The following is an 11,683-nucleotide window of genomic DNA, read 5'->3' on the forward strand; positions in this document are numbered from 1 at the left end:
CGAGTCGCGCATCCGTTTAGGGTTTTTTTTTTTTCATTTTAAACGAATTTGAGCGCTAATTAATGTATTATAAACAGTAAACGGAAAATTCTTTCGAGCACATAAAATACGCAATATTAAAAGAATTTAATAAAATAAATGTTGAAGGTCCTATGTTAAAGGCGATATTTTTAACTATTACGCATCCCTCTAATTTATTACATTTTAAACAAACTTATGTGCCGATTATTGTGATTAAAAGGATATATTATGTTGTTTCAAGCACACAAAATACGCAAAATGTAACATAGAAACAAAGTAAAACAAATTAAATACAGGAGATGCCTTAACGTATATTTTCACTTTTAATAAAAATTACGCATCCATCCCAATTAACAATATTTAAATATAGTTTTGCGCAAACTAATGTGCCGACAATACCGAACAATCTTAATTCACGCACGTAAAGCACGCAAAATTTAATTCATAAACGAAATGAGAAAATAGATGCGCCTGGCAACAAACTGCATCATCTGGTAGACACGGTATTTATTCACTGTTAAGCGCACGTACGCATCCGCATAGGTTTTTATCAGCTGAAAATAATCGTGCGCGAATTAATGTGAGAACGATAACGAAATATATTCATTCGAGCACACAAAAACACGCAAAATTTAATTTATAAAAAAAATTAAAAGATTAGATGCGCTTTACACAAAATGTTATATCTGCCTTCATCTCGTCCGCATATATATATATATATTTTTTTTTCCCCATTTTTAAACGAACTTACGCATTCGTCTAAGTTTTTACCTACTTAACATAACTATGCGCGAATTAATGTGACGAGAATAGTAAACAACACTCATTCGTGCACATAAAACACGCAAAATTCAATTGGCAAAATAAGTAACGTAGTAGATGCGCTAAACAATACCTGCCGCATCATTTAAATCTGCACGCAATATATCACTCGTAAGGTGATTTATTCTTTTCTTGGGGTAAAAACGCCGAAAAATCCCCACACTGAGACGTAAGTTAACAGATTATTAGCGTACGGAGAGTAAATGTGTCGGGAAACCCACCTGGAGCGTATGGAGAGATGGCGTGAAGGAGGGCAACGTCCTTGAGTAGTTGGAAAAATGCGTAATGGCAGCAAAACACTCTTGGTTCTGTCGCGTGCGTTTAACGAGAAGCCAAAAATCCCGGGAGGTCGAGTCGTAAGAGGCCCACCACTGCCAATATGGCTTCTCTATATACACTCCAGTCATTTGTACGTCGTCTAGCCCCAGGTAGAGTTGTGCAAGAAGGTGCAAATGCGTGTGACTGGGTCAGATTTTCTCACAATCATTTCTCTATCCTTCCTCGTAACTTGAGAAGCGGAGGTCAGCCGAGATATTAAATGAACTGTTTCCTGTATATCTTCGTTAATGAACCCCTTTTTTTTATGTGTATCTAAATTATAAGAGGTTAATGATTCTCTTGGAATTGGGACGTGATATCTGCATCTTGTGATTTACTAATGGTGGCTTTAACTTGTATCCTTTCTTCTATCCTCAATATTAATCTCTTCTTCCTACTTTAAAACTTTTTCATATCTTTAAACTGTATCCTTTATTCCTTGTATTCATAGCATAATCTCTCATATATCCTTAAACTGTTGTAATTTAATGATTACAGCTTAATGATCTCTCCTACAATAAAACTTTATCCTCAAAGGATACTTCTAACTCAACATGATCTTTCAGGATCTAATATTGATTACAACTTAAATTTCAGTCATTTCTTCTGTAGAATCATCTTTCTTTTACCTTAACTTTACAGTAAAACCATTCTGACATCATTCAGTAATTTAACAGTGCTTACAGTATAAATTTTTATTTTTCCTTTCATCCTAGAGTAACTTATCTCAACCTATCCTATCCTTTAAGGATACAAAAGGATAGGAGTTATAAATTAATAATCATAACTGAATTTCTACATAATAACCATTTTTTTTATCCTTAAAAACACTATTTTATCAGCAACATAGCTTATCCTTAAACCTTCAAATGGAAAGATGCAGTATTAAATCTCCATTCACATAGGAAATAATAATATGGAATTTGCTCCTACCAATTATTTTACTGTATAAAAAGATGAATATCAATAAAAAAATATTTATTTATTATTATTTGAATTAACTCCATTATTAGTGCCTTATAATAATGGGGATTTTTGTTTTTAGCCACATTATCTTTATTACAACAGCAAAAAAGGCTGAAAATGTACTATTTTAATAAATTAGGACTTCATTTTTTATCTTAATAAAAATACGATAGCTTAAACTATTATCTTCTTTAAAGTATAAAGGAAAAAAATAGCCTCTTTTATCAGAAAAATAGGCATTTGTTATATCATTCTCTACATCTTTGTAGAGCATTCAAGTTCAACTTTTTTTCTAACAACAGAACAACTAAATGCAGTTATTTCTACAGCTTTGACAAAAATAAAAACCTTTTCTCAATCTTCGGACCAGGAAAAAATAGCTCTTTGTATTTTTTTTAATAGAAAATTCAATATATTTTTGTTAAAATATAATATATAGTTGAATTTTTTGTTAAAAAAGTATACTTTAGAAGCAACTACATTAAAAAATGAAGCCATTTTTTACTTCATTTTTTACTTCATAACACAAAAATTCATTTTTTTTCTACACTCTATATAGAAAATACAGCTTTATTTTTGAAAAACTAACCATTTTTGATATCTTATCTCATAAAAAATAATATATTTTGTTTTTCAATAAGTTAAATTGATACAGTCTATTAATGAGTCATGATATCTTCAACAGTAGAGAAACTATGACTGATTATTAATAATACTTTAAAACAAAAATATAACTTACTTTATGTCTAAATGCTAAAATACCACAATTCTTTATATAGCTTTCCAATAAAGAAATAATGATTTTTCTAAAAAATACAGCTTTATGACAGGAGAAAAATGCATCTTGCTTTAAAATAAGTATAGTTTTAAAGTACTTTTCACTAGAAAATAGCTGTAAAATACTTCATAAAACATGAGAATAATGTCTCAATAGCTATTATTTTTTAATGGTTTTTAAAATATTATAAATTACTAGAAAATTAAATTAATAAATATTTAAAGTAAGAAAATTTCTAATTAAAACTCACACCAAGTCACAGAGTGGTGAGCAGAACTACATAAAGAGCTGTTGTCACAGCGAGGTATGCGATTACTTTTTGATAAAAATACAGTAATTTGTTAAGATAAGATGCTTTAAATCATAATAACCCAAAGATTAGATTTAAAAAATATATATATATATAAACTAAAGTAAAAAAATTCAGCATCCTTGAACTACATCAAACTGGTCTGTGCTAGAAGTAAAAGGATACATTGTAACTAAATTTTGCTTTCTTTGAAGACTGTTTACGTCTGTTTAATGCATCTTAACGTTAACAAAATTACTAGTGAAAGGTGAAGTGATTAATTATCTGAGACGACAGCTCCAATTCTGGTTCCACAAACAAAAAAAAAAAGTCATCGGAAAAAAACACGCAAGAATAGGCGTTTCGCCGATACGTAAGTAGTGAAAACTAGAAGATGCTGATGATTCAGGAATGCGGCACGACCAGTTATCAGGAGTCTTGCAGTCGGCTACTATACGAAGATACTTATAAAATACATGTAAAAACACACCAGGCTATAAAAATTCGACACGTACAATGTCAAGACTTATCGAGTGGGAGGCGGAAAATAACTTTCTGTGACGATCTCGTACAAAGTCTGAATGGTCTGGATTCATATTTAATATCTATGTTTGCCTACGAGTGTTATTAGTGATACGACTAATCGAAGGTGAATAACAAGTACAGTTAGTAAACTGAACATGGGTGTAGGCGAATTATATAATATTTCAATTCTCTCGAAGTTTATACGAAACTTAAATGTTAACTATGCACCATTCGAATCTATACGACGGAAGATAATTAAGAAACAAACGTAATTAACAATTCAATTGACGCGACAAGTTCCACGTGAATATTTTTACGCATCATTTGTTCACGAACACGTGAAAGAACTAATTACTTTTCTATACACGAAAGAACACCATTCGAAAAACGTCACAGAAGAAGGACGACGCGGTTAAATCATAAATATTTGTCATAAACATCGAGTTCTCGATTCATAAATCAAAATTACCAGTGATTATCGTTTCCGATCATCAATGGAAACAAAAAAGAGGGGGGGGGAATGGAACAAATGTTGAAACCAAACGGTGGTTTATAATGTCGAAAGGTAAGCAGATCCGTTTCTGTTTAATAAGAATCGCAAATCCGACATTTTTCTACACAAACAGTTCTGTTTACTCGTTTCGGTTTGTCAACAGTTCTGCACGTAGATAACAAGTAGAATTTTTAAATATAGATTGTAAACCTAACCATAATTTAAAACACAAAATATCAAATGGAATTAAATGTCTGTTTTTTTCCTAATGTTTAACCAGTCGGACACAACAGTCGTTGTATGATATTGAATATGCTTATCTACCAGTATACGAATGTCTGCGGCTTTTGAAACAGAATTGGATCTTTGTACAGTTCCCCTTCTAAATGTATGTTATACGGAATATGTTTGTATAAAATAAGAAGAGTATGGGATGTTTCCACACACAGCCACAGCAAGTTAATTCTCTGCCGTTTTAAAGGTTATCGACAGTAGGCACGGAGATGGCGTAAAATTTGATATGCATAAATCATATTCCCCCCTCGACTTGGCCAACTTTGACCGCTATGCCATCATATCCGGTAAGGCAACAGATGTCGAACAGGAAGCAGGTGACGTCGATCTACATCTGTACTGAGAACAACAGTCCTTTAACAAAGAGGCTCTTGGTCAGTATCGAAATTTTCAACACAGGCGGCCGTTGTACCCCCTTTTTTTATTTTGAATGAAGATTCTATGAGCTCCGGTTTCGGTGGCGGATAATTGATAGAAGAAATACATTACGCAAATTAAGATGTATATCGATTACGCTAATGTACTGTATAGTGCCACAACGTTCCGTTAGTTACGAGTCCTGTTATGTTGGTGTATTTTAGGTGTAATTTAAATGTACTGTAAGATAAACATAATTAACATTAAACATCCAATTAATGTGATGCTAAACAGGATAATCATGTTTATCACAATTCATGAACCGTATTCGTTAATCGTTATACAGAAGACCATCATCATACAAAATACATTCTTCGGTGCGTGTAGTGTCCAAAATACACAAGTAAGTAGCAACTAGATTGTGTGCGCGCAGTTGAACACGACATACATCATATATTTTTGTGTGACTCAAACATTTCCTTCCAGTTGAACAATTACAACAAGTTCTGTAACCTTCCACGAAGAGGCTTCATAATTTTTCAATTTTCAAACTGCTAATTACGAAAATAGAATGTAAAAAATAACCAAGGGGTTCGAAAACAATAAGACAGACGACTCTCGACCTATTCGGGAAGTATTTAGACACTTGAAAATTCGTGACCACGCGTATGTCACGCAATAAAAGAATTGGAAAGAAATAGCTTTGAACGCTTTATTAGCTCGTTTCTAATGCTAGAAAGGAATAAATTTGAACGAAACACGGCTCCCGAAGACATTTTCGGACCATTTAGCACCCCTCCTTAATAAATTTCCAACGTATCTTTTAAGGGAGAGAGTACGTGGTGGAGAATATTCACGCTTAATTTATTGGTTAACGTGAGTAGAATCAGCACAACGGTCACGAATTTCAAAGTGTAAAAATTTCCATTTTCATTCTTTTTAATTCGCATTACAATGGAGAAATTAAAAAATTCATTTAAGGTCGAGTACGAGAGTCATAACGAATTTTGTTAGAGGCAAACAATAGGAAGCACGCTTCAACAGCGTACATTGGCACCGTTGGTAGTTAAAGAAAAGATCTTGCTCTTGTAAACGGTGTTTGTCACGCAGTTTGTACAGATCCGTTAATAAGATATGCGTGGGAACACCGGGAAATTAAGCAAGACGTCACACATAAATCAATCGACGAACACCTGTTTATAGTCTTTACTCGGTTTAACGCGTTAATTACATACCCGTTTTACGTTTGTACGCGTCATTCGATTCGTTTTGCGTATTTTCCGTTAAAGATTATTTACGAATGAATAATCACTCTTCACGAAAATGTCCTTACAACGTTGTTAAAACGAGCTTTTTTTTCGGTTTTTGTAAACGTTAAAGCGTTATGTATGGTACAGTACGTAAGCCATAGTAGTAAGATATTTAAAGTATAGAGAATTTTTGTACCTCTGTTACTACGTACAAAATTAAATATTGTATTGTACGCGTATGATACAGTATGTTAGATGGTAACAGAATATTAAATATTGTAAGACTATATACCGTAACATCACTAGTCTGTACGTATTACACGTAACAGAACCATCCGAAAATATATTCTGAGGAATATGTGATACTGGATCGTAAAGAAATACGTAAATAATACCATAAATTACATACAAATATACGAAAATAAAATACATATTTTGCCGTTAGGGAACACAGCGCGTTGTTATATCAACAAAAAGGTAATGTTTTAGGCAAAAATCGATGAGTTAATCGGGTACAAAACGTGTACAAGAGCCTGAATAAAGGTCGCGTTATAGAATTTGAATGAAAGTGACAACGGTAGAGCATAGCGATTTCACACACATATGCGAGTAGTGTTAGATAAGACACGGGAAGTAGTATGAAGTAGAATCAACCTACACACCTTTAAAAATGACGACAAAGATATCCTTAATACTGGAGTCGATAGACGAGGAACAAAGCTGGGATGGACGCTGCCGGACATGTTGTACAGTACGTTAGAAGACTGAAAAAAAAGGCCAACTACCCTATAAACGCCTGCGGGAACATAAACTGGACTATGTTACGATGTCGTTACAGACAGACCACTTGTTAGATTACTCGGACGTAGTTCCCATCACACCTTCTTCCAACGGAAATGGGGTCAAACTCTCATATAACGCCACCTAGGCGATTTTGTATCTTCGTCGCAAGATGGCGACACACACACACAGCACTTACCTGTACGATCGTAACGGTCGATAGATGGCGGCGTCGTCTATTCGCTGTTACGTTCATTTTTTCTTAATCTCTATTCGTCTCGCTAGATGGCGTCGTCCGTCTTCTTGTCTCCTGCGACTCTCAAGAGGGGAGCTGCTGTATCATTTTTTATGAACAAAAAAACATGGTATGACGTAAAAAAAGCTCAAGGAAATAAAATAATGAAGCAGTAAATGGTTTAAAAAATTGCTGAAAATTAGAAACGTCAATCAAATTTAATAGAAAACGAGAGAATAATTTTTCCGTATAAAAAAATAATTAGAAAAATAATTACAAAGTTATATGACGCATACAATTTAATTTGATGAAGAGCACGAATAGGAGATGCATTGTGCTGGAAAAGAACAATAAAAATTGTTAAAGTAAGACGATCAGACAGATCGACTCACTACGTAAGAGGTCAATATACGAACTTATTGATCAACTTTACAATTTTATGCCCTGTTCTGGGAATAAATGTGGAGAATGTCAAAAGTGCACGAGCGATGCAGCAAGGTCAAGAAATAAAAATATCACTAAAATAACACTAAAACTAAAAGAGTAAATATCGGTTTTGACTTTTAAAACAGTTATAAATTTATTTTTAAATTAAAAATACCTTCTTAAACAAAACAAGATCAGACTTACCAGCTTCAAATTTTGTAATAATATGAACCATTTAGTATCAGGTTACTCGACGATTTAATATTAATAACGTCACAGTATTCAATTCTAGTGTAGTGGAATGCGAAATATAATAAGTCGATACGACTAAGCACCGATATAAATGGCGATACAATGCACGTTTATAGATAATTTTTCAGTATAAATAAACTGCAGAATCATTTTTTAAATACCTCGAGTAGTAGGCCTTTATCCTCTAATGAGATGTAAAGGGCGTTGGTATTTGTTAATTAAGAAATACGCGGTCGAAGAGGTATATAAATTGAGGTTACGATATGGGTTAACAGCTGGAAGTTGATCGGGTTAATTGTCCTAGAGGATACATATCTTAAGGAATTTAAAGAAAGTAACCGCTTATCGTCCATCTTGAAATGATTTGTTTTGGCGTTATAATTATATCAAACGTAACAACTTTCTTGTAGTGTTATCTGTAGATATTTTTCCTAGCAATAGTGTTTTTTAGTGATTACAACAGTGCTTATAAAATATTTTGATGATAATTCGATATCCGATAACCCTTCTCAGCAGATTTTACGATTATCGATATAAGATTGTGACGTCAACGATATCGGGGTGTTGTTTTACGCGTTATTACATTATTTCTATATAATGAGATGTTTTTTCTACCAATTAAAAAAGGGTTTTGTATGAATTTCCTCAAACATAACTAATCATTACATAAATAAATAGTTCAATCGCTTTACAGATAACGTTCTTAGAAACTCAAACCGGTTTTTATTGCAACTAATCCTTTAAAAATGCCCGTAAAAAGTATACATCAATACAAAAAAAGAAAAAATTACGTATAATCTTGTAATTTAAGACATTGTTTTTCTTCAGAAAATCATTCGGGAAGGTCTTTTCCTTAAACATTTCCTCAAACGGATTGATAATAAACTAACCTAAATAATTAAAACACCCGATGGTGAGGCGAAAATCTTGAATTATAGGCCCTATACAGGGTAGCTCTACGGTATTCATACATTGAAAATACTTAAGGTTAATGTTGGCTACGGTTCCAAGATGGCGGCTCGTCTGATTCCAGCGAGGAAACAGTGGAGACGCACGTTCTAACCTAACCTAACCTAACCTATTCTAATCATTTTGTTGGTAATAATTATGGTAATTTATTACAATAGATTAGGTTAGGTTAGAACGTGCATCCCCACTGTTTCCTCGCTGGAATCAGACGAGCCGCCATCTTGGAACCATAGGTAACATTAACCATACTTAATTATATCTTTTGTACGTTGTTCCGGAGTTGGTTATTCGTAAGTCTCTAAATCTGGCTTAGTGAGGAAGTTTGAATTCAAATATTGCTAAATTAATTATCGAACTGATAAAATTTCCAAATATCCGTAATGAAATTCCCAAAATAAACAAATACAGTGACTAATTTAAAAAGATATATATGTGTGTTGAATAATTGTATTTATTTGGTTTAAATTCCATTTCAGTAGATAGTTTGAATATTTATAGAATTATTATAGCGATAAAATTATTTTGGTGAGCGATAGATAATGAATGGAAGTCGTTTGGGCCACATGGCCCTGAGATATCGAGAAACAATTTTGGAAAAATATTACGCCAAAGAAAACGTTGGTGATTTTAATTTTATTTATTTATTTTAATTTTATTGCATTTACTTCCCTCCCCTCTCTCTCTCTCTCGAACTTTAAATAGTTTTGTTTAAGTTTCTGAGAAATTCTAATTTAGAAACCGATTCTCCCCCCCTCCCCCGAGAGATTTAGATCCTGCCGACAACTTACGTCACGTCCTGTTTGTAATATTTTCGAAGGAAATAAGTCAAAAGTTTTCTTTAAGAATTAATATCTGTCGAAATTTTTATTTTTACTTTTAAAACTCTATCTTTAACGAAATTTAATTGTCGATAAAATTAAACCAAAATCGAATTTCTTTTCTTTACTTTCGATTATCTCTAATTGTTTTCTATTACTAAAATTGTATAAATTTTCATTTTATTAGTCTCATCTTATTTAATTTCTACGCAAAATGTTTCATTCAATTTATTCGCTTTCTCAATTTGCGGTCGCCATTTTAATTAAACGAAAGCCACAAAATGCCGATTCAATTTCTATTTTTCGACATCGTCTGACTTTTATCTTTCAATTTACTCTATTTATTTCACTTTTATTTTCAAAATTCTTTCATTTATTTTCATTTTTATTCACTGATTCACGTCAGTTCCATTTAAAATGTTTTCTAGTACGTTCAGTTTAAGTGTCAGTTCTGTCCTTCCTTCTAATCGATCACTCTCGTGTGTTGAATTATCAGTTTCGTCTAATTGTTCACACTCAACTCCCAAATATTTAATTATCACGCTCCCAGCTTTAATAATCAAAATAAATTTTTTCTTCTCTCTCGTCTCATTTGTTTAGACAGTATCCAGTCGTTCATTATAGATTTCTTCAATTGTAACTGTTAAAAATCGATCATTTATATACTGTAATTAACGTAGAGTGATAGTATCTAGAATGAAGACTATTTCTTTTTTACGTCCATTATCTTGTCAATGATTAAACATCGTCCGACATTGTACGATTTGTCATAACCCTCCTATCGGCCGCCATTGGGATTTGACCACCTGCGTGCACCCACGCATTGCACACCTGTATGAGCGCTTCTTGAAGAACTTTGTCCTTTGTTTTTTGGAGCCTATGGTGCTTAGCTCTTCCTCCGACACCAGTCAAGATTACGTTTATGGTCTCACATGGTATAACCGAAGATTCCTCTTAAGATACGGTATGGAAACTATTGATGGTTTGGTATGCTTTCTTTGATTAGCAAAGATGAAAGTCATAGGTGAAAGGTACCCGAATAGTGAACTGAAAGACTAACTTACAATCAGATTTTAATAAGGTAGAAAGTTCTTTATGACAGCGAGAACTGTCTCCTCGCCATTAGGCCTGTATAAACAATCGAGAGGGAATCAAATTCATTCACAGGGTATTATTATTAAGATGGTACTATTTTATAATAAATATTAAATATATATATATATATATATATAATTTAAAACATATAATTAGACTGGACTTTTGAGCAACCCTTATATTTTTTCCGTTAATTCTAAGAATACATTGATATTAGATTCCTAATTGTTCTCTTTATTCGACTTACTTGATATATAATACATATATTACTTAAATGTAAGAATTTGAAGCGATTTTAAACGCAAATATCATACGAATAAAATTGATTACGTCACGGTTACCTTTGAACTATCTGTTTGTGTAATCTAAATGAGCATAGGCTCCTGCAGAAAGAGGATAATCATTGGTAATAAAATAATTATAATGAAAGCAATTAAACGTCCGTCGATACGTGATGCGGCTGTAAATCTCTATCATTAGTAATATCTTCAGGTTGTTTGTATTAAATACTTTCGTAATACTTCTATCGATTGTTAATCCTGCTCAATTTATTCCGGTTTATAATGATTTAAAATAAATTAATTCTTCACCACTCCGAGTCTTAAATTGAAAAGACGTCCAGTATGTTTGTCGTTAAACCTCAATTTATAAAAGAATAAAATTAATTAATAGAGGATACAGTATTATATGATTTTTTTATTTTATAATTTATTGAATATTCTTTAAACTTGTAGAGGTTTAAAGTATAACACATCGGAGAATTCGGTGTGTTTAGTTTCAGTGTGTAGTCGGTTTAAACGTAAAAGGGTTTTTGTGTTTTATTATTTTAAGGTTTTGCGAAGGTGGAAAGTGATGGAAGAGTATTATTATTAAGAGAATAGGTGACTTGTTATAAATTTAAATATTATAAACTGCAACGAGTAGGTGTAAAATTTTATTTCCGAATAATTTTAAAGGTGTTTTTTTCAATTATAACTTAATAATAACGTGTTTAA

At 32.4% G+C, this 11,683-nt stretch overlaps 1 protein-coding gene across 3 annotated transcripts in view; it reads right to left on the reverse strand.

The window, feature by feature from the left end:
* LOC136983400 (rap guanine nucleotide exchange factor 6-like) overlaps positions 1 to 7,050 on the reverse strand; it is a 95,679-nt gene extending 88,629 nt beyond the window's left edge. For 2 of the 3 annotated variants that reach the window (XM_067280114.1, XM_067280112.1), the window contains exon 1: positions 6,776 to 7,050. The gene's annotated coding sequence lies outside the window, so the exon portion shown is untranslated. The remainder of the gene's footprint in view (positions 1 to 6,775) is intronic. The other variant, XM_067280113.1, reaches the window with a different exon arrangement.
* Between the last annotated feature and the right edge of the window lie 4,633 nt (positions 7,051 to 11,683).

This window comes from Centruroides vittatus, unplaced genomic scaffold (genome assembly GCF_030686945.1).
Source record: "Centruroides vittatus isolate TY-2023 unplaced genomic scaffold, ASM3068694v2 contig_882, whole genome shotgun sequence".
Classification (NCBI taxonomy): domain Eukaryota; kingdom Metazoa; phylum Arthropoda; class Arachnida; order Scorpiones; family Buthidae; genus Centruroides; species Centruroides vittatus.